Below are 23037 nucleotides of genomic sequence, written 5' to 3'. Positions count from 1 at the left end.
CTTCTGGGTCCTCAGGGTGGATGATGGTCTGAAACTGGTGGAGGAGTGGATGCTGGAGATGAACAAAACTCCACGATTTCAAGAACGGTAAGACTCTTAGGGCCTACGGCCTGTCCAAGGACTTACTTCTGTGTGACCTTCCGGAACCAGATGGGCCCTGACTTGCTAGAAGTGTGTAAGGAACAAATGCAGGAGGGCCACATGGGAGCAGGGATGGATTGGGACCTCATAACTCTTCCCTACAAGAAGGGGGAGAGGAGGGAGTTAAAGAATTGGTGACCTATAACACTCCTGAACCTTGACGATAAACTGATGGCCAAAGTCTTGACCGAGCACCTTAAGTCTGTTACAGGTGCAGGAATCCATGAGGACCCAGTGTGTGCAGTGCTGGGGAGACAGATAAACAGAGCCCTGCTGCAGCCACTTCCAGAATAAACACAAAATGCACAACAAGGCCCTGGTGACCCTGATATACCACCTTAAGATGCAAGATGTGGTAAGGGCAAGGGACAGTTTGTCACACATGGACTTAATACCTGGCAACAGCTGCCAGGCTGTGTGGGAGTGAATCTTCCACAAAGATGTACAGAAGGAGCACAGGAACTTTAACTGGCAGGTGGCACACCAGGCACTCCCCATGCAGGTACTGAGGCAGAGAGGCCCACCAAACTGCCTCAGGGAAACCTGCCAGTGGAAAGTGGAAATGATTGATCACCTCCTCTGGTACTGCCCATACATCAGGGAGGTGTGGAGGACAGTGAACTTACTCCTTAGGATGGTGACAGGGGTCAAGACCCTGACCAGAGAGGCAGTGCTGTTCAGTCACCTGACCAAACACTGGAGACCCTAACAGCCAACTTCAACCAGGTCATCTCCTGCTTCAGGAATGTCCAATGGAAGACTAGGAACCTGCTCATGAAGACCCAAGAACCTCTCAGTTGAGGATGGCATCAAAATGAGATTGAGTGAGCCACCACATTTGTACCACATGAAAGTGAAAGAAAATGGGGAAGACATGACAAAGATCATATGGAGGAGAAGGGACCTGCACAGACAATTCAGAGGCAGGACCCCAAAGAGAACAACAATGAGGACAATAATGAAGATGGAGGTGACAATGATGATGATTATGATGAGTAAAAGATTGGGGAAACAGGCAGAAGAGATAGGATGGGAGTGGGGGGAAAAGGGGAGGTGCCAAGGCAGTCTTTTGCGTGATTGTGACAGTTGAAGGTGATGGTGACAGGCATGTGAGTGTGTGGGCATATATTTCTCTTCTATATATAGAAATATATATTTTTACAAAAAAAAGTGTCAGCATTCCTGATAGCTGCCTACACTCCTACTGCCAATGGGAGAGCTGAGTGATTACAAACTGAGTCTGAAGTAGATGCGATCCAAGTAATACTGTACAGAATATTTATTTCCCAGGAAAATGGAACTAGACATACAGCACAAATTTAAAATAAAACTTCCTTGCATGGAGTTTGTTTTTCATTCTACTGTACTTGGTCATCACAATATTACTGTTTTTAGGAACATCTAGTTGATACTCATACAACATTGTGACTGAAATGATTTTGCATATAAACTTGCTAATGTTAGACCCATGTTACAGACTGCATACTTCTGGTTCTATAACAATGTCTGTAAGCTCTGTGGTACAGAGACCATCTTTTCAATATGTATTTTTTACACAAATTTGTACAATTGGGTCATGATCCATGACTGGGGTGCATAGGCACTATGTGTAGGGTTATGGGTAAAGAGGATGAGAAGCATAAATGTGTGACAAATACAATGGAGTGCAAGGCAAGACAGCAGTAGCAGCAATGGAAAATGATCAGCTAAACTTCTGTTTTGGTTAAATATAAATATAGTTCCTATGCAGAAGGAAGCACAGAATGCTAAGTTAAGAGTATGCTAAGGTATAAAATGTGAACATCCTGTTTAAGGAGAATTCAGCTAGTCAGGAATAACCACAAAAGTGAACTTGCCTGTTTTTAGACATAGGAGGCGACAGGCTTATCTGAAAAGGAATCCATAAAAGGGCAAATCAGCATTCAGTAGAACTCAGCAGAACCAGCTGATGTGACTGTTTGATCTACTGCTGGACCTTTTTGTATGCACTACAATTCAATTTGGCCACTGCTTACAGACACTGGTGATAAGGGTGTTGAGTACTGAAATAATGTTCTGTGAAGCTTGCTTTTGTAATCAGTTGTAATTCTGAGAAATAGAGCAAACTGCTGGTTGAGTTTGATATCTTTACTTGATCCTGGTATCTCAAAATTCCTTTATATCCAACACTACAGTAAAAAAAAACAAAAATGTTTGAAATGATTAGAAAAATAATCCATTACATGAGAAGAGAGAACTATTACACTGCAAACAAGTTGAAAGCATTAATTATATCAGGTATTTCCTACAGTATCCCTTAATGTAAATAATTAAAACATTGTTCCATGACCAGCATTATACTGTAGCTTCTTTTTCAGGTGTCAAATTTTGCATATTTGCTTTCTAGATGCATCTCTCTTCTTTGTCTTCAGTTCTACTGCTGTAGATAATAAGAACTGCATGATGTATTTCAACACAAGTTCTCAAAAATGCAGATATAAATATTCATTGTTCCTAAGCTTTACAAGAAATTGTATCAGACATGTAGGCTAACCAGTAGGAGGAGGGATGACAAAGCACTGTTTCATCATGGAAAACAGCTCTGTGCAATTATGAGCTCATATTACCAGTACCAGAAATTCTGCTGTCATTCTTCAGGCAAGATCAAAAGAAACACAATCATCTACAGAAAAAAAACCCCAGACTGTTTACATTCAAGGCTGACTGTATATGCAGTGTATTTCTACCATTAGACATTACAGTACAGTGCTAAGCATTGCACAGTACTTTGCCTGCTTAGAGTCCTGTGTGACCATAATTGGCTAATCCTCACAAAACTCTTGAAAGGCAGTTTAGGATTGCCCAGAGCCACAGAGTGAATCAACTGGGATTAGAACAAAGCAGTACCTGTCTCTCAGGTGTGTGGGAAGCCCATAAGGCCATGTTGCCTCTCAAGGAAGGTTTCCAGTTGTACTGCAAAGAGATGTTATTAACAAAGATGCCACAAAACTGCAAAGTACTCTGTGAGATGGAGAAAGGGAAACAAAAATTCAAACATGCAAGTGAGAAATCCAAGCTGATACTATTTCAAAAGCTGTAGGGTAGACAGGTTATGATGCAAATTGAAACAAAATATAATTGAGTAGGAAGGGGAAGAATTTTTATTAAACTCTAATCGTGGAAGCGGCAGACCATTATCTATATGATTTATGGAACTGGCTTCAACTTTAGGCTACAGCTTTGCCTATGTTGTACTGATAAATTTAGCTTTCTCTGTTCTACTGTGTTAAGGAAAGTAAAATACTGAACTCTGAAAAACAAAACATGTTATGGCTTCCATACGTAGCAATGCAAAGTGGCAAAAGTTATCACAATCTACTGGAGGTGGTATTGGTTTGATAAATTGATCTATGCCTTAAAGTTTTTGATGAACCGAGGAATAAAAGGGGCTGTCATGGTAAATTTGTCCTCTTAATGAATGGACTATGTAGAAAAAAAATGGTTGATTTGTTAGTATGAAGCTCCTACTGACCTATGCCTTTGGTAACTTAAATTCCTTTACAGAGTCAGTAGAATTTTTTTGGAAAATTCTTAATTTTGTCAATTTTAGGTAAGAATGTGAACCACTTTCATTCAGCCAGTTCTACTTATCCTTTTTCAAATATTGGGGAAAATGTTTAAATTTCAATGACAAAGATCCAGGTGGAAAGATCCAAACGTGTGGACATCTTAAGGGCTGCTTTCAAGTGGAAAATGTATAAAAGTTTTTTTCCTCCATTTCTGGGAAATATAGCTAGCCATCATTGTTAAAAGAAGTGTTAATGAGATTTTTCTGGTTCTTTTTACCCATAGGGAGTCACTGGCCTCAAGATAGTACTGCCCTCTATATAGCCATACAACAGCAATCCTGTAACCACAAAAACTGAGAATCTCTCATCAGTGATTTTCAGTTTGTTTTAAAGAAGACAAAACTTTATTCCCATTTTACAGCCAGGAAAACTGAGTTACATAGTCATACAGTTCCAGGTTCTGCCACTTGTACTCTTACCTATACCATTTCTTGCAAGAGACTACTCAAGTCTTCTCTGGGAAACCTTAAATCATAAGCCTTGCTCTTTGCCATATGTTTGCGTGGTAGGGTCACTTCAGCTTAAATTAAAACAATCTTTAATCTGTTCAGTGTTTTGCCAAGGGCCATTTTGGCCCCAGCTGGCCCAGAGTCAGGGGAGCAGAAAGATGACTTGTAGCCAAATTTCCTCCTTGCTCTTGCCAAATACAAAGTGGACGCAGCTGAGGATGTGTCTCATGCCTTCTGTAGAATACTCAGTCACTGTTAAACTTTAGCACATGCACAATAACCAGATAGTAGATACTCCCCATAGTTAAGCAAACCTGACCCTTAAGTACAAGTGACTGAATTTAACAGCTAGTCCACCTGTCTCAGAGACTACTAAATCTGAGAAGACATTTTTTTCTTCTTCTTTTTCATGGCTTTGAAAAGTTTTATTTTAATCTTAGTTTTAAATTTAGTTTTCATTTTTCTTAATTTTTTTAGAGACTTGTTAATGTTTTCCTCCTGAATTTTAATCATCTTACTCTTCAAGGTTTGGGTTACATTTTAAAAAGGATACTGTTTCTTTAAAGCTGACACATACTGGGAGCTCAGAGGCTAGTCTTAGATTGCAGCCTGTTTTACTTCTCATAAACTTGCTATCGTTAGCTACTTTCAGGAGAATAAATTATATTGATTGGTTCAAATCAAACTTATGACCTGGTGGCAGTATTAGATGTTTGCTATAAAACATCATCTTCTCATTAATCTTTCATTACACAGAATGATCTGAGAAGCCAGCAACAGTCACACCACGCGCTCTCTCTCTGATGATGCCACTACAGAGGGCTCCCTTATTGGATCAGAGCAATTATTACCCTTACCGTACAGATCCTGAGAGTCTTATCAAATTTCCTCTAAGGTACAGCAAGCTTACAAAGAATCATGCGCTGCGTCTTCGGTGAGAACATCACAGAATTACTCTAAAATACAGTAAACTGAAGTCATTTGCAATTAAACATGGCTTAATTTTCATTTTGTTTACAGCACATCGTAAGCATTTCACAGAAAGGCTGAATGCACACAAATCATGGTGTTCTAACAATTCCAAGTTCCAGTTAAATCACAGATAAAAGCCAAGTAAACTTTATCCAGGGGAGAATTAAGGCAAAATCCTTGGTCTCTAGGCTGCAGGCATGGTAAAAGGGCCAAGTGAAAAAGTGCAAGTAACAAGTAGAGTTCAAAGCACTGACTGCTGCTAACCAGCTGACTGTTTCCAGCAGAGGAGCTAGGAGATGCACCACAGAGACAGGCTGGGCTTTCCTCCACATCATATTGTGACGTGTCCTGAGAGTTGTGAAGCTGACTGACTAGCATGCAGTGTACATACTGGCAGGCCTTCTAGGACAGCGTTTCTCGACCTGTGGGTTGCAACTCAAAAGTGGGTCACAAGAACATATGAAAGGGTCATAAACAACTATGAAAAAACATGGAAAAATCTCAATTTTCTCCTGTAAAAGGAGAAAAACCTGGGAAACTCTGGGTTTCGCCTTGCAGGCTGGCAGGTTTAAGTAGTTAAACTATTTACTGGGTCAGGACTGACCATCAATGTTTACAAATGGGTCCTGGTACAAAAGAGGTTGAGAACCACTGTTCTAGGGAGCCTATTTTCCTTTGGGTCTGGGGAGGAAAGCTCACAGTTTTGATGGATCCAAGCCTATTGTACTCTTAATTCATGCCAAAGTTTCCCAGGCTACGATGGAATGGGCTCTGGATCACCACTGGCTTGTCCACTTTAGCAACTAGGCACATCTTGATGCAGTCTGAGACCCAATTAGACAGTCTTTCTGCAGAAATGATTGTGCCTTTTGATCTTGTGGCTATGGAAGTAAGGAGCTGAGATTTCCTGGAAAGACTAATCCTGTGCAGATAAACAGACAAAGCTCTTTCCCACATCAAGCATTAGTAGAGATGCTCCAGCTATTAAAAAGTATTACTCTTTGTGAGGAAAACATATAGATGAATCTGCTGACTAAGGAAAAACTCCTTGGTTAGAAATTTGGGATGTATCGGAAGGGTGACCATGTAAACAACAGTACAGGGGGAGAAGAGGGGAAGAAATCTGTAATCAACAGGGATCCTGATTTTCTCTCTTTAAAAATCCCAAATTCTCTGATTTAAAAAGCAAAATCCTCGTTTTGCTGCAATTAAAATGTAACACTACTATATATATAGGTATCAGTTGAACACACTGTTTTATTGATATATTTACAATTTTAAAGCAAGCTATTTGGAAGTGTATCAGTGCTTCAATCAATATAATAAAATACATTTTAAATACCTGTATATTTTGGCATTCGATTTTGGGTTTTTTTATTAAAAAAAATCAGAGCTTCCCCTGCCAGGACTCTGCTCACCAGGACTCAAGTCCAGGTGCAGCTGTCCCTCTGCTGCTTTGTGGCACTAAGCAGCCTTAATATGCTGGTGCCCTGCCCCTGCCCAAACTGTTGCCCCTCACTCCCAAGCCACAGCCCTCCTCCCCCCCAGACCAGCCAGTGCCCCTCACTCTCAACCTCAGCTCCCTGACCATGCCGGTGCCCCTCGTTCCTGACCTACAGCCCCCTGGCCCTGTCAGTACCACTCCTGACCCACAGTCCCCCCAGCCCTACTGGTGCCCCTCATTCCCAACACACTTCCCTCTGTCCCCAGCTCCCCAGTGTGTGAAGAAGGAAGTGGGTGTGTGGGGAACGGGGTGAGTATGTGGGTGGGGGTGCACAGGCAATGCATGGGGGGCTGGAGGGGACACAAGTGACATGGTGGGGGGTAGGGGAGGCACATGCCCCGCCCCCAGATTTCTTTCCCAACAGTGGGGTGTAGGGCTGCAGCCACGCTGGACCAGCTCCAGGCAGGAGCCATCTCCACAGTCTAGTGGGCAGGACCCAGCATGGGAGGGAGTGCTGCCATGTCCACCAACCTGAGGCACCCTCTGACTGCCTGGCAGTAGCAGGAGCCCAACTTTGCCCCCTCGCCCCCTCACTGCATTGCCTGTGCTCCCTCCTCCCCCTCCATAGACTTACTCAGAGAAGGGAGTTTCTCTCTACCGCTGCTTGGCTGCCAAGTGCATATGTGCATGCACCCCGCCCCAAGCAGCCCCCTACAGGCTGGAACTCTGCCAGTTTGCAAGGGGAAACCCATGATTTCCCATGTTTTTTCTCCTTTAAAGGAGAAATCCATGATGTTCTCTGCAATGAATGGAAAACCTGGCTCTCTGGCCTGGTAATCAATGACTGGTTCTCATCCACTCTTTTTGCCAAATCTCTGACCACCCAAGCCATCTTCACAGACAGATGGAGGAGCAAGTGGGTGATGGCTGCCTGCTAAGAGGGATAGGAGGGATTGCCTTAATCAAGCCCTTAAGGAACTTCAATGTCACTGGGTGGGAAAATCCCCAGATGGGTTGTGAGCTAAGATAGCAGCTGGGAATACTCTGACAGAGCAGAGGAGCTGGTCACTGAACTGCCATTCTAGTAGGTACATTTAAATGACCAGAATGGAGATGTTGTGGGAGAAAGTGCTCTTGCACAGCACTGGGCTGAAAACAATACCCTAATCATAACTGAAACTGAAGCCAGTCAATCCAGAATCAGTACTGGCAGGGCCAAACACATCAGAAAACACTTTGGTTCAGGCTGGAAAATTAGGTCACTGCGCAGCAAAATGAGACAGCACTGTGAAAGACAATAGGACCAGTGGATGGGACAGTGTGGCAGGAAACTACTCAGGGACATTGTGCCTTTCTATAGAGCAACTGGTGCTGAGGCAGAAAATGGTGCTAGAGTGTCAGTAGTGAAGACTGAATTCCAGAGGGGAAATTAAGAGGTGACTTGGGGACTTGTTCTTATGCTTCCCAGGCACTGAAGAAATGGATTCTCTGGACACTTCTGAGACTCATCAGGATCCACAGATTGAAGGAGTCTTGCAGCAAGAAGAGAAGGAGAGGGGAAAGAACACCTCCTTGAGACATCCTAAGAGAAGGAACCTCTCCTTGAGCAGTCTCTAAGCTACACTCACTGAAGGACCTCTCTGGCACTGCCAATGAAGGTGGCCCTTTTAGAAGGGAACTCATACCCCCAGAGGTCTATGTTCAGTTGAGCTCAGTGCTCAACTGAACTGAACATATATTTCTCCATAGGTGCGTCTGGAGTCTAGTCTCACAGTTCTGGGAAATGAAATATTTGCAAATAGCATTTTCCAGGGACGTGGAAATACCCAGTGGGCCAGATGAGCAGCAGGGAGCTGGTCCTGTGGGTTGGCATGCAAGGTGGGCATGTGGGGTTGGTCTGTGAGTGCAATTAAGTGCACCCATCCAGCTGGATGCACCAAATTCAGCCACAAGCCACCCCAACCTTGCACGCACCAGCATGCACCTGATCCAGAGCCCACTACACACACATGGGGCTCCCCATGGGCCAGAAATTTGGCAGCAAGGAAGTGGCAATTAACGCTGCCATCGCCCCCCCCACATTTCTGGACCCATGAAGAGCTGCAGGGCAGACATCATGGCCTCCCCAGCTGGATCTGACCTGTGGGCCAGATGTTGAGCAGCCCTAGTAATAGAACTAAATGATAGTGAGAGCATTTACTCCACCAAGTGCAGGCAAATCCTTGTCACAGAAGGGGCAGATCTTGAAACAAGGCAACCAGGGGAAGGCCATGTCAATGGCTGAGGGAAAAACAGTCAAAGTGAAAGGAAAAATAGATTCTCACTCAGCTGAAGAAGTCACATGCTACAGGCCAAGGGAATCTCATATCTTTCTGGAAAAAATGACAAAGGCCAGAACCGAAAAAGGAGAGAAAAAGAACTAAAAATAATTTAGAGGCAAAAAAAAAGAAGAAAAGAGGCAGAAAAGGTGAGTCTCAAAGAACAGCCATTGATGAAGCACATACTCCATAAAAGATGCACAAGCCCTGACTGGCAGTGGGAAGTTTATACTGCCCTTTATGCCCTTGGTGAGAAAAGACAGGGACCAGTCATGCTGTGTGTATACTACAGGGGCAAAACATTTTCTAAGCTAAAGAAAACAAGTGTATACTTGTATGTGTATACCTGAGGTACACATCTATGGGCAATCCTTAGGGAAGAATTAAAAATCTGCTCATCATGGAATATATTCCCCATCAACATTCATGCAGCTTTCAAGAGGTCTCCATTAAATGACTGAAGTTTGATCAGAAACTTGAATTCTGTTGACAGTTAAATATTGCCATAGGGACACAGAGAAAGGGAGGCACATGGTGTTGACAGGAGGTAATTGCTTCATTATTTCTTAACTTGAGGTGAAGAATGCCTTCCAATGCCTTGGAAATGACAGCTCCCAATAGCACAATCCATCGTCAACATAATGGTGACAGGACGGATGGCTCCCTTCAGCTATCAGCTGCACTTTAGCAGCAGGCATCTTTCCCACATGATGATACACAGCACTATCTTTAATCATGCATCACAGAAAAGTCTCGTTCATACAATGTTGTAAAACCTGCAGCTGCAGGGGGTCCTTAGCTTACAAGACTCCACCCCATCACAGTCAAGATGATAAATCAGCATAACATTTCCTTCTCATACCACAGAGATACCGTCAAGGACGTGACTGGGAGGTAGGCAGTCAGACTCTAGGGGGCTCAAGCCCAGGAGATCAGGAAGAGGCAATGTCTGACCGGGCTTTGCCACTCATGGGACTGTCTGCCTCTGTGCCACTCTTGTCTCCCTTTTTATTAGTTTGGTTCTGGTACATTATGGCTAGGGACAAACATTACCCATAAACTGGTTTAAGTGATCGGAAACTGGTTTAAACCTGTAACAGATGTTCAGTGCATATAAACCAGTTTGAAAATGGCTGAAACCGGTTTGAGATAAATCTGACTGAATGTAGTATCAGACTTAACTGATTTGACTCAAACTGGTTTATGCAATGTCTGTCCCAGACCCAGATAAACCAGACTCCCCCAGCATCCTGCCATGCTCTCTGGGCTGGGCAGGGCTCTCTGCTCTCCAGCAGAGCTGGGCCCTCCCCTCTGCTTCCTGGCAGGAGCTCAGCACAGGCCTGCAGGCACAGAATGTCTGCCTGGCTTCCCACTGCTAAGTAGAGATTATTCCCTCATCCCCTTTGCCTTCCACAGACACCTGAGCATTAGTTAGCAGACCATACACTGGCTACAGTCCGTGTTGTGGAGGATAGAGGCAGACAGGCTTTTTGGAGCTAATCAACAGGTAGCTTAATGTTCCTTCCTTGGAAGAGCAGTTTAAGAAGAGCTCCATTAGTTAATGGAGAGAGGCTTTGTTTTCTTAACAAGTTGATAAACACTGAGTTAAGGGTGATAAACAGGGATCCAGGTTTTCTGTTTCCCATGGAAGAATGGAGTAAGCCACGGATTTTGCTTTTTACCAGAGGCAAACGCGGATTTCTCGTTTTACCAGAGAAACCTGCTGATTTTGCCATTTTGCAATGAGCTCCCTGCAGGCTGGCAGAGAGTGGGAGGAAGGTGGAGAGACAGGGGGCAACATGTACATGGATATGCACGTGGCCCCAGGCAGCCTGTAGGGCAGCCCCAGCAGGTAAATGCAGAGGGAAAGGGGAATTGAGGCACCTGTAGGGAGGGAGCTGGGTGGGGCTTGGGGCCCAGGGTTGCAGTACATGGCTGCAGGGCCCCAGCCAGAAGCAGAATAGGGCCGCGGGTGGCTTGTCTGGGGGAGGGCCAGCTCCTCACTGCTGTGCGCACTCTGGGGAGCAGTGGGGACCCACAACCCCTAGATCTGTACCCAGGGCAGCTCCACTCTTCCCTGTGTTGGGTCATGCCTGCTGGGCTCCAGAGGCCCTGAAGGAGGGAAGCAGGGCGGGAGCTCAAGCCTACAGCCTGCATCTGCCCTGCATACAGACTTGGGGAGCACAGCTCCCCTCTGCCCCTCAGGAGTGCATGCAGTAGGAGCTGGCCCCCCTGAGCCTGCAGCAGGGGGGGAGTGGGGGCAGGGGGCTGTGGACCCAGGCCCATAGCCCTGGCAGCTGGAGGCCCCCTCTGATAAAGCTGGGGGAGCAGGGGCACCAACAGGGCTGGGGGGGGGGCTTTAATTTTAATCACGGATTTTGGGGTTTTTTTAGCAGAGAATTTGGTATTTTTAATCAGAGAAAACTAGGATCCCTGGTGATAAACATTCCCTGCTGGGCTACTTAGGTTGGGGGGGGGGGGGAAATAATCAGAGTATCCTGCTGGGGCCTGGCCACACTCCCCTCAGCTCTGTCCTGTGGAAACAAAGGGAGGGTTGCTCTAGTGCCCCCCTGCTTCCAGCCTGAGCCACTGCAGGCATGGCCCTGCGTTTCTGGGATGTCTGTCTGGGTTACAAACTGATTTAGCCTAGCCAGGTTCAATTAACCTGCAAAGATTGAATCAATTCAGGCTCAGGCTTTTTGAATGTCTGTCCCTAGCTTGTAAATTCCCAACTCCTGTTTAATAAGAAAACTCCCACAACTCTCTCCACCAATGTACCAGTTCTGGATACATAAAACTTTTCCCCTACTCAGTCCAGGTGGCATAACAGGGCATTTAGGGATGGGCCAAAGAACATGGCAATACAATTCTGGAATCCCTTGCAGCCATGGAACAAGTGGTAGAGTCTTAATCAACGTGGCTCAGATTTGATGGAAAGTCTTTATACCCAAGTTTTATTAACAAGAGCAAACTATACAACCCTAAATGGTACACTAGACTTTATCATAGCTTCTTATATCATGATTTCTTATGTGATAACCATCAATTCCTTCAATGTACCAGGTACAATGAGATCAAAGAGAGAGGATCCTATGAGTTCTTGATTTATTCTACAATTCTGAACTTGGCATTTATGTAAATCAAGCCTTACTTAAACCTTCCAGATAGCTCCAGAATCCAGCTCCTTGGATGAAGGATACTCATGGGACTTGGGGCCAGATCAAACAAAGGAAATAGACCAGTGATTCTCAACCAAGGTGTTGTCACCTTTGGGTGCTGTGAGATCCTTGTAAGGGTGTTGTGAGATGCTGCTGCACAAATAGTTGCACCTACACATGATTCACAAGAGAAACCTAGAGATTTCAAATAGGAATCCATAATGTCACAGTCTTTCTGACTTGTTGTGGTCTTTCTGTGGTGGCAACAGAAGAATTTCTCTCTCATTTTTCCATAGTCAAGAAATGAGTGAAACCTAAGAGAGAGGATTTTCTGAGGTGTGTTTTGAACTGAAGAACCGCTGATAGATGTGCAGATTTGTTCCAGGTAAGATTAGAGCACATTGAAGAAACAGTCAAGTTTCAAGAGAAAAGCTTTTGACAATATGAAATGAAACTGACTGCAGTAATACACTGGCATTTTAACAACATAAGCATTTGTGGTAACAGAAATACTAGAATGCAAGTATTAATTTTACCATACAAGTTGTTTTAGAACATGGCTTTGGCATAGTTCCTTGTTGGCATTTACATTTCAAACGGAAACAAAATTCAACGTCATGCTGCCAACAGTTGGCAGAAACACACATTCTCCCATCACACTGTACAAACATAGGTGTAAGTGTAACATGCCCAGCCCATTACCTAAGTAATTCTAAACAAAACACCTCCAATAGATAAAATGCCTCAGGCAACTGCCCGAGTCAACAGAAGGATTTTATTAGCAATCCTTTTGCTCTTTGGCAGAATTTGGTGTTAATGTTACATGTAATAACATTTGTGTATAGTGCAGTATAAACACAACTTACATGTATGTTGGAACTTTCATCCCAAAGCAGTACACTGAAAATTATTAACAAGGATTACTTCATCCATCACTGAAATATATCTCTGTACAGGGTAAAGGCTAGCAACTGGATAAAAGTGTACAGCAACATTACACAATAGTTTAGAACTTATACTGTATCCAATTGGGACTGCCCAGATAATTCATGTAGCTAGCCAAAAATTGAGGGCATTGTTCACCTGTAACCTTGATAATCTTTAATGACCATAAATGGCAAACGCTTCACTTTTACATCTCGTAAGACAGCACCTCTTGAATCATAGCATTCCATTGCAGCATGCAAGGCAACAGAGGGCCAACTACTGAATTAATAATACCCATTCCTAGAGCAAAGAGATCTTCAGTATGTGTCTTTCATCCAAATGCCAACAAAATATAATGGCCTTTAACTCGTGAAATTTGACAGAAACAGAACTTAATACAGCTTACTCCCTCTGTCCTGTTAAGTAGTTATAAGCCGAGTGATTACGTGCGCATGTCTACAAGTCAGGTGCCACAACACCTTTTTGGTTTGTGGCCTCCACAGTAGAATACAAAACACAGATTTAGGCAACTATGTTCCTTGTACACTGCAGTGGTTTTCAAACTTCCTAAAGCCATGGAGCTGGGCAGGACCCTTTCACATCACTTTTACTGTGGAGCTCCTAGTCCCTGGTTTCACGGGCTGTAAGCTGATGTGTAGGCCAGCCTAACAATGGCAGCATACCATCTCCTAGTCTGTGCCTCCTCTGCCATCACCCCCTATCTCTTTGGGGAACCCTGTGCAATTTGTGAAATACAGTTTGAAAACTACTGGTATGGCACAAAGAGAGAGTTAGGCACCTCAGAAGGATGATACAAAATACTGGCTTGCTGAGTGAGAAAGCACCTAGTTACACAGCTCAGATGCCTGGCTCATGGCTACAGGGAGATTCCTTTATCCCCCCCGAGATCTAACACACAAAATTCCCTTCTAAGAGTCCATATCAAAAAACTTATTTCCAAGCAGCTTCTGTGCAGCTTCTTTTCTTTTAAAACATAGCTGGAGGAGCAGCTCACCTTGGTCTAGTGATTCTAGCACTTGCCTGGGACATATTTGTGTAAGAGTAATTTATCAAGAGAGAGAATGCAAGATGCAGCATAACTATAACCTAATGGTTAGGGCACTTGTACAGAAGAATGGTGTCTTGGATTCTAACCTCTGCTCCCAGAACTGTTTGTACCTGTTAAATTAAATGGTCACTAAATGTAAAGGAAAATGACACTGGATACAGAATCCAGGACTTGCCCTCTCCCAGGCAAGTAATAAGTAATATCACCTCTTGGGTTCTCACTCCAGCCTCATGAATTTTACCTTCTTAACTGCATACACCAACCCAAAATGAGGAATAGGTAGTCCTACCACCAGCCTAACTTAACTTTCTGGAAAGCACTCTCCTGAGGGGCAGTTGATGTAGGTTTCAATCCACCTCTGACTGAGGAAGGCCTAGAAACTTTGTCACAATTTAACCTCTAAATTAAGGGATGGCAATTTTTTCTGATGGGGAAGGAGGGGGCAGAATGACTTAGCTCAGGTTGAAGGTAAGCTGGCATTAGGACCCAGCTGCGGCATGATATAGTGAAAGCCCCCTTCCCGCCAGAGCCTGTGCTACCTTACTTTTGGTGCAGTATAGGCAGGGCTCCCCCTGTGCCAAAGCCCTGGGTACCCAACCACAGCACAGCATGGCAAAGCTGCCCCTTTGCCAAAGCCCCAAGTACCTGACTGTGGCATGGCACAGACAGAGCCCCCACTTGCCAAATGCTACTGAAGCCATGGCTCTGTGGGCTGGATCTGGTCTTCAGGTCATAACTGTCAACCCCTGTTCCATACTAATATATTGAAGTTGGGTGGCACTACCCATCCTTCTTCTAGTTCCATGTTAATAACGTGGTTGAAACTACATTTGTGGGAACTTAATCTGTCAGTGTGCTAGGCACACCCAGGCATGTCTACTGGGTTGGGCCTCATAAAGGACTTGTGTGCTACTACTCTGCCTAGTTTCTGGATACTGGTGGGTCACAGTCAGAAGCCAGGTACCCAGCTGCACAGAAGTACCCTAACCCAAGCATGTGCAAAAACAGAAATGCAGATACTTCAGGAGCTTTCGGGTTGAAATGTAGGTGCCTACTGATCCTAGCTGCACCTAGGGTTAGGCAGCTGCTAAATAGGGCCTTTTAGATTGTAATTTTGGACTCAGGTGCTTAACATTCACCTAAGTATTGTTTTAAGAGCCAAATTTTTTTTTTTTTTGGACCTGGCCTCCCTGTCAAACCAAATTTGCATATTGGTGCTTTCATTTGTTCATTTCCTACAGACCCACAGGCTAAAGAGCGACTGTCTTGTTGATTTACTCAATTTTTCCATTGATACTGTTTTTCAGTTTCATGTAGTGGGTCATGCGCATATTACTAATATATCCAGTAACTTACAATGCTGTCTCATATGGAAACAGAAACGAATTATGTGACACTTCGACTAAAGCAAGTGACTTCTCATAATCATATTATTAATCAACAATCCTTGTGAGGCTGTTGATGTGGGAAAGAGGAACTGGTTTCCTTCAGGAGGGCAGGAGAAGATGCTTTCCAATTCATACATTTCCAGAATACTCTAACCAAAATACTAGAGACTGTACTCAGTTGTAACAGTCATGCTCATAACAGAGCTGGTTGTCTCAGGTAAGCCTAAGGACTTTTTTCATAGCAAATACTTCAGCGAAAATCAACTCTGTTAATGAAGCAACTGGCTATGTTCGTCCTGAACTGAGATAGATTAAGTCACAAAACTGCATTTCTGAAATATTTCTTTGGTTTCAGGCGTGTGAAGGAGTACACGTTACTCTTCAGAGTTGGAGGCTGCCTGCACAATGAGGCTTTGAGGAACCAGACAAGCAGGGCCAACCCATCCAATAGGCAAACTGAGCAGTTGCCCCTGCAGGGGAGGTAGTAGAAGTATTTTTTTTTTGCCCAAAGGTGGCAAAATAGGTAGGGCCACCCCTGAAGGTAAGCAAAACTCAAGTGTTAGTACACTAGGGGATCACACACATCATGGCTTTTTTAGGCTGAGCTCACTGCATTCAGCAGAGGCTCTGGTTGGCTGACTGGTAGGCTAGTGAGAGATCCACCTGACTGACTTGCCTTTATTCCAGCAAAAATCATGTAAAAATCTACAGGCTGCCACAGAACATTTCAATGAATCACCATTTTCTGATACAAAAACCCTCTCTGCTGGATGAAATCCAACCAGGTCTAACACTAACTCTGGCTCTCCTTTCTAGGAGCACTTTGTAATTCCATCTACTCTTGTTCCCATAGCAAGGCCCTCCCTTCTCCCCAACTTGGTTGGGCATGCTGTGAGACTCTCCACCCAATGCCACAGCTCTATGTACTCCTACTTTTCCCAGAAGCTCCCCAGTGGGGATTGTGACATATACGGCAAATCAGCCAGTCACCTGATTTTAGCAACTAGCAGGCTTTCTAGTTTTATAATTGCCACTATCAGGGTATGCCATTGAAAACTAGAACATTTCCTGAGGTTCTGGAATTGTCTGGCTGTCGTCTTAAAAAATTATCACATTGTAAACAGAAATCTCATCATCTTGAGTGTTACGCCTCATTTTGCTTAACCAATTAACATCTGTATTATCCTTCTGCATTAATAAATAAATGTCCTAAGGATTACATTTATCCAGAGACTCTATGAGAAGCAATTCATATGCAATTCCTTTGGTATTTTCATGTAGGGCCAAGCAGAGTAGAAGTACAGAGGTAATCTTCCCACCTTTTTGTCTTCTATTGGTGTCAAGGTAAGCCAACAAGTGCACAAGAGAGCCCTGGGCAGGGACCCAGGGATAGACCAATGAATGTAGACTTCAAGTGACCAGGAACTCTTCGAAGGGAGGTACTGTGATCTGTTCCAGAATGTGAGGATGGACTTAGGGCACGCTAATAAAACGCATTTACTTGGTTTTATCTATATTTCCAGAATCAACCCCAAGACCTCAAATCTTGCAAATCCTTATATGCAGCATAGAGAACAATCTTATTCACAGGCTTCCTGCACATAAATCCTTAGTCTCAAGCATTCAAGATAAAAAAGGAATAGGTACGGGATGAAGAACAAACTTGTCTGAGAAAATAAGAATTTAAGTGCAACTCTTGTCAATTTAATGTGACATCTAGCTATCAGTTTTCTGCTACTAGCAGGAGGAATCTGGTGGCCATGCAGCAGCATCTTACTAATGCAGGATCTGGGGCCCTTGTATTCCCCATCCTAGCCATCCAAGCATGTGAACTGTCCCACTGAACTCAATGAATAAGCGAGAGACACTCAGAGGAAAACACAAGACAACACAAGACAAGACAGCGCACAAACATTTTATATTATATCTATAAAGAAGAACCACTTACTAGTGCCAATGGATGGTAATAGGGTGTTCATATGGTATACAGGAATGCACATTAAATATATATTAGGATTATTTATTTTAAAGCACATAGTATAAGAATTTATAGTGATTGGAGATATACTGAACAAAATTACAAAAATCTATTGCATAACTTAGTCCAGAAATATATATATCTAATAAGTAAAATCATCAGATTCACTTCTTGGGGGTTTTGTGCAAATATGATTTGTCACTGTTGCTAAGAGTGTTCATAACTCCCAATTTTATGCTGGATTAGGGGAGGAAGCTACTCAAAATCAGAAAGTTTCTCCTCACTTTGTGGCAAAGCCATATATTTCATGAATTTGAAATAATTTTTAGATCTAGGATTGCCCATTATATGTATACGCGCAGTGCCAGCATAAGACCTTTGAACCTGATGCAGGCCTCTAGGATTAATAAAATAGAGTAAAATTATAACAGTAATAATTTTTTAAATACTGACTAATAAGCATCAATGAGCCTTGTCTGAATACAGACCATGTACCAAAACTTAAAAACATGTTTGCTTTATGTGGTTTTGCCAAAAACTTGTAGAAAAACACAACTCCCTCCTCTGGTGTCATTTTAGATCACAGATTTAAGGAAGACAAAATGTATTTCCAATTACTGTTCAAATCTACAGAGTACTGTAATTCACGTAAGTTTCTCTATAAGCAAACTTGACTTATTTAAAGATTAGTTATCCCATTCTTGGTAATATTTTAAGTAATTAAAATGCCTCCTATATGATGAAAAATATACTTTCCATATTTTGTAGAACATATATTCTCCCAGAATTAAGAACTACCAACCACAGTGGGTGCATCTACATGTGCAATTAATACAAAGCAATAAACTCTGGTGCATATCATGCCAGAGTTTATTGTTCCTGGGTGCCACATTTACATGTGTGCCAGCCTGGGACCACAGCATGTAGAGTTGAGCAGCCCCAGCTGGCAGGGGGCCCCAGCGGCCAGCCTCCCAGCCCAAGGACAGGGGCTGGCTGGGGCACGAGAGTGCTTCAGTGCGGGGCTAGCCCTCATGCCCCAGCTAGCCCTGTCAATGTCTACACATGCATTGCTGTGCAGTAAATAATGCTGCTGCAGGATTGTACTTGTATTTACAAGCACTAACTTATGGTAGCACTTATTAGTTTACTGCAAACTAGTAGGGCCGCATGTGCAGATGCAGAGACTTTACTGTGTAGCTAATCAGGCAGCTCCACAGTAAACATCTCAGGTAGACGCACCCTGTGAGTACACAAAATCCAAATACTTGGTTTCTTTCCAAATAGCATTACTTGCACACAAGGTTCAAAATTAAATATTTATTGTAAATGACTCAGGTATTTGTGTCACATGATATTCAGTATTTGTAAGTAGTGATAATAAGATGCAAGCTATTTATCTTGGAGTGTCCTGAAGTAACTTATTCAATTTATTAGTAATTGTCCTTGATATTCTATTTAAAATGTTCTCCTGTGTCTATCTTCTAATGAAAAAGTCATAGATATAGGACATGTGAAAGCAGTTAATTATCAAAATGTATTGTTTCCATATTTAATGTACTGTATAATATAAAACAATCCAATGCAATGTAATTGTATTTCTAATGTCTATCATATTTTATAGGGGGTGTGTGTGTGTGTGTGTGTGTGTGTGTGTGTGTGTGTGTGTACACATATATTTATCTATTTTTGTATTACTACTGCCTAGATTATAAAATTGCTTTGTCCTGTACTATATTGCTATATTACATTATGTAAAAATAGATCATGTAATTAAAGATTGCATATAGACACAATATAGGAGGTTAGAATGGAAACTACATGCAACCTTAACTATACAGTCTTCTACTACCACATCCATCTACCATTTAATAACAGAGGGTACCTAATTCTGTTGCCACTCCGCATACAGAAGTACTGTATCTACATGTATAGTACAGAACTCACACAAACTAATTTATTCTCACACCACATTTGGTGGGCTTTGCTCAACTTCCTGTAAAAAAGTTAACAACTAAATTAAGTCTTATGTTACTATCAGCCCATCTACACTATACAAAAATCTATATGGGTTCTAGCTATGCTTGGACGTATTTTTACAATATGAAAGGAAGAATGTAATTCTAGCTTTGTATTAAGGAGTCATTTTCCACCCTAAATAACATGAACCAGAATAGATTCTGCTTAACCAGGAGTTTTTGTCCCAATTAAGTCACATTCCAGTTAACAGAGATGGCCCTTGCAAGAGTAATTGAAGACAGACACACAGACCTGTAGTAAACCTTTGATTGAACAGGCCCATTCCTCTGGAAATGTGACCTCTAGTGGGTTAAGAAGTGAGCTTTGAGTCTGCCCAATGTTCAGAGCAGTAACAGCAGTGAGAAGCTAGACACTACTCATTCTGTATGTATACATGGAGTAATTTATAGTCCCAAAATATTATTTACCTATGCAGAATACAAAGTATTGTCCATTGATGAAAACAGGACAACAGGATTCCAGAAGCAAGCAGTAGCAAAGCACTTTCTGCATTTTTGGCATGTAAGACAGCCAAGGGGGGAACTGAAGATCAATTTTTAGGGCAGTGAATATGTAAAATAGCATGAAAGACAAGTCCTGCAGACCAGTAGTTCACAGGCAAATATTCTTATTATTAGGACTAATTACTAGTTCCATTAACCAATAGTTTTGGCCACATTAACCATCTTAAAATTAGCTTCCCATTAGACATTTTATGTACCTGTTAAGGGACTTTCCCAGTGGTTTGCAATCAAGATAAGTCTCAACATTTTTTTGGAACCAGTGATGATATTTAGTCCTGGGAGTCTCTGATTGTATATCATTTCAACAACACACATACCTAACATATTGAGAAAAGGGAATGGGTTGCAGTTTCAAATTGCCAACTTTGCAGATACAAAACAAACCTTGAAGATTATTTCAATACACCTCACTCACTGGCCCTGATGCTGAGTGTGAGCTGACCCATATATGCTGCTGGACCAGCCCACACAGGGCCTGGGATGCAGGCTGCATGTGGTGCCCACTGCAGCCAGCCTGAGATCTGAGTCACAATGCCCCCATCCCTGTGTGTGGCATCTCAGACTGGTTGGGGGGAGGTATGGAGGGAGGGGCATGTCACACACAGTGGATCCTGAACCAGGCAGAACATGCAGTATGGCCTCTAGACCAGTCAGAACAGTTGCTGCATGTAGCAGAGATCCAGGACTGGGAGGAGTGGGTGCTGCATATGGCATGTGGCCTGTGATCTGTGCTGTCTACAGTGCCCATTCTGGCAGGTCTGGGACCCATGATACACACAGCACCCTCACCACTGGTCTGGGACATGGTGCATGCAGCACGCACTAGGGCTGCGTGAAGCCGATTTGATTCGGAGAAGATTTGGCCTGATTCAGCAGCCAAATCTCCAAAAATCTCCAACTCTGAATTGATTCAGAGAGATTCAGCCATAGACTGTACAGGCAGGCACTAGGTAGTGCTGGCAGGAGCAGCTGGGGGAGCAGCTGGACAAGCCCTGGCTTGAGTTGCAGCCCCAGGAGAAGCCACAGCTCATCTGGCTGCTCCCCCAGCTGCCCCCCCCCGGCTGGGGCAAGGCAGGCAGCGCTGGCAGCCCTGGGAGAAGCCGTGGGGGCTGGGGGGGACTGATTGGGGGCTTTCTCCCAGCTCCCGATTCGACTGCCTACTTCCTGGTTTGATCCCCCAGCTCTCAATCATTCCCCCCAGCTCCCCAATCATTCCCCCCCGTGGCCTCTCCTGGAGCTGCCGGCTCAAGCCACGGCTTGTCCGGCTGCTCCTCCAGTTGCCCCCACACCGGGGCAAGGCAGGCAGTGCTGGCAGCCCTGAGAAAAGCTGTGGGGGCTGAGGGGAAAGATTGGGGAGATGGGGGAATGAATGGGAGCTGGAGGATCAAACCTTGAACTGGGTAATAGAACCCAGAGCTGGGAGGAATGAACAGAGGCTAAGGGAACGAACAGGGGCTTCCCCCTAGCTCCTGGTTTGATTCCCCAGTTCCTGGGTTGATCCTCCAGCTCCCCAATCATTCCCCGCAGCCTCCGCAGTTTCTCCTAGGGCTGTCAGCACTGCCTACCTCGCTCCGGGGGGTGGAGCTGGGGGAGCAGCTGAACGAGCTCCAGATTGTCCTGGGGCTGCCAGCTCAAGCTAAGGCTCGCCTGGCTGCTCCCGCCAACACTGCCTGCCTGTATAGTTTATGGCTGAATAACATTCAGCGCTGAATATCTTCAGATTTGGATTTGGCCGAATCAAATCGGGACAGTGATTCGAATCACCAAACTGAATCACTGTCCCTCCAAATCACCGAATCTGAAGTGAATACTTTCCACTTTGCACAGGCCTAGCACAAACCTGGAACAGCTAGGGTGGATGCTGCATGCACTAGATCTGGCACAGGGGGATGGGAACAGGTCAGGGGAAGTTGGGAGGGGAGGGCTGTGGGCCCAATCTGGTTTGAGGACTGGCCCAGTGCCACTCATTCAGCCAATGGGACCAGATGAATTTGACACCCCTGTTTTAAAGGAAATTAGAGCATTTCAAGTATGTTTCTCAGTCATGGGAATTAACTAGTTAATTAACTAGTTAAAAAGTTAAAGAAATTACTAACTTTTAACTTTAACTAGTTAAATTTTTCAGCTGTCAACTTTTAACTTAGAGTTAACTTTTTTTCTAACTAAACTTTTTTTAAAGTACAAGTTAAAAGTTAAAAAATAAATAAATAAAATCAAAGAAATCCAGCTTTCCCAGAGTTTTTTCCTGACACAGCCACTCTCTAGGACTCACATGGAATAATATTTCTTTATTGGAACTCTAGGACTTCTTGTTTGAGGGACAGAGAGTTGTGTGCCTTCCTATGAAATATGGTCTCTCAAGAACTACAAGTCCCAGAGTTCCTTAGTTCATGCTGCAGGGGTTTAGGTTGTAGCCCTGTTGGTCTAAGGACATAGGCAGACAAGGTTCCTTGGGTGAATTTGATATCTTTTATTAGACCAACCCAAATGGTTGGAGAATAGTTATTAAGCAAGCTTTCGGGTTCAAAAACCCTTCGTCAGGCTAAGGAAGCTGCAGCAGTTGGTGTGTGCTCTTCCTGGATGGAATGAAAAGTAAAGAAGCCAGGGGCTGGGCTGGGCTGGGCTGGGGAGTCAGTTGCCAGGCAGATTGTAATGTATCAAAAATCCAATGTCTATGTTTAGTCCCTGATCTCTAGTATCCCGCAGGATAGGCTCGTCTCTGGGAAGCGTTGTGTGTTTCCCTTGAGGATCAGGACTGAGAGATTGGAGAGAGAGTGGCCCTCCTGTGACAAATGTGCCCCCACTGGTAATTGGGTGTTTCTGTCTTTGATGGATTTCCGGTGTGCATTCATTCTGGTGCGCAGTTGTTGTCTGGTCTCTCCTACATATCTTCAATCGGGGCATTTGGTGCATTGGATGAGGTATATCACATTTCTGGAGGTGCAGCTGTAAGATCCTGGGATGCTGATGGCTCTGTTGTGGGGTGTAGTAATAGTGGGGGTGGTGGAGATGTGTGGGCAGGTTTTGCATTTCTTGTCATGGCAC

General features: G+C 43.8%; 2 long non-coding RNA genes across 2 annotated transcripts in view; one reads left to right on the top strand and one right to left on the bottom strand.

The window, feature by feature from the left end:
• Positions 1-5011, top strand: part of LOC102383877 — a 22798-nt gene extending 17787 nt beyond the window's left edge. Inside the window, exon 3 of the long non-coding RNA XR_324457.2 lies at positions 4955-5011. This is a non-coding gene — a long non-coding RNA (uncharacterized LOC102383877). The remainder of the gene's footprint in view (positions 1-4954) is intronic.
• LOC102384050 overlaps positions 277-23037 on the bottom strand; it is a 45090-nt gene continuing 22329 nt past the window's right edge. Inside the window, exons 3-5 of the long non-coding RNA XR_324458.3 lie at positions 5056-5154; positions 3028-3141; positions 277-2309 (exon numbers count right to left, since the gene is read on the bottom strand). This is a non-coding gene — a long non-coding RNA (uncharacterized LOC102384050). The remainder of the gene's footprint in view (positions 2310-3027; positions 3142-5055; positions 5155-23037) is intronic.

This window comes from Alligator sinensis, unplaced genomic scaffold, assembly GCF_000455745.1.
Source record: "Alligator sinensis unplaced genomic scaffold, ASM45574v1 scaffold1277_1, whole genome shotgun sequence".
Taxonomy (NCBI): Eukaryota; Metazoa; Chordata; order Crocodylia; family Alligatoridae; genus Alligator; species Alligator sinensis.
This window is presented reverse-complemented; position numbering and strand designations above follow the sequence as displayed.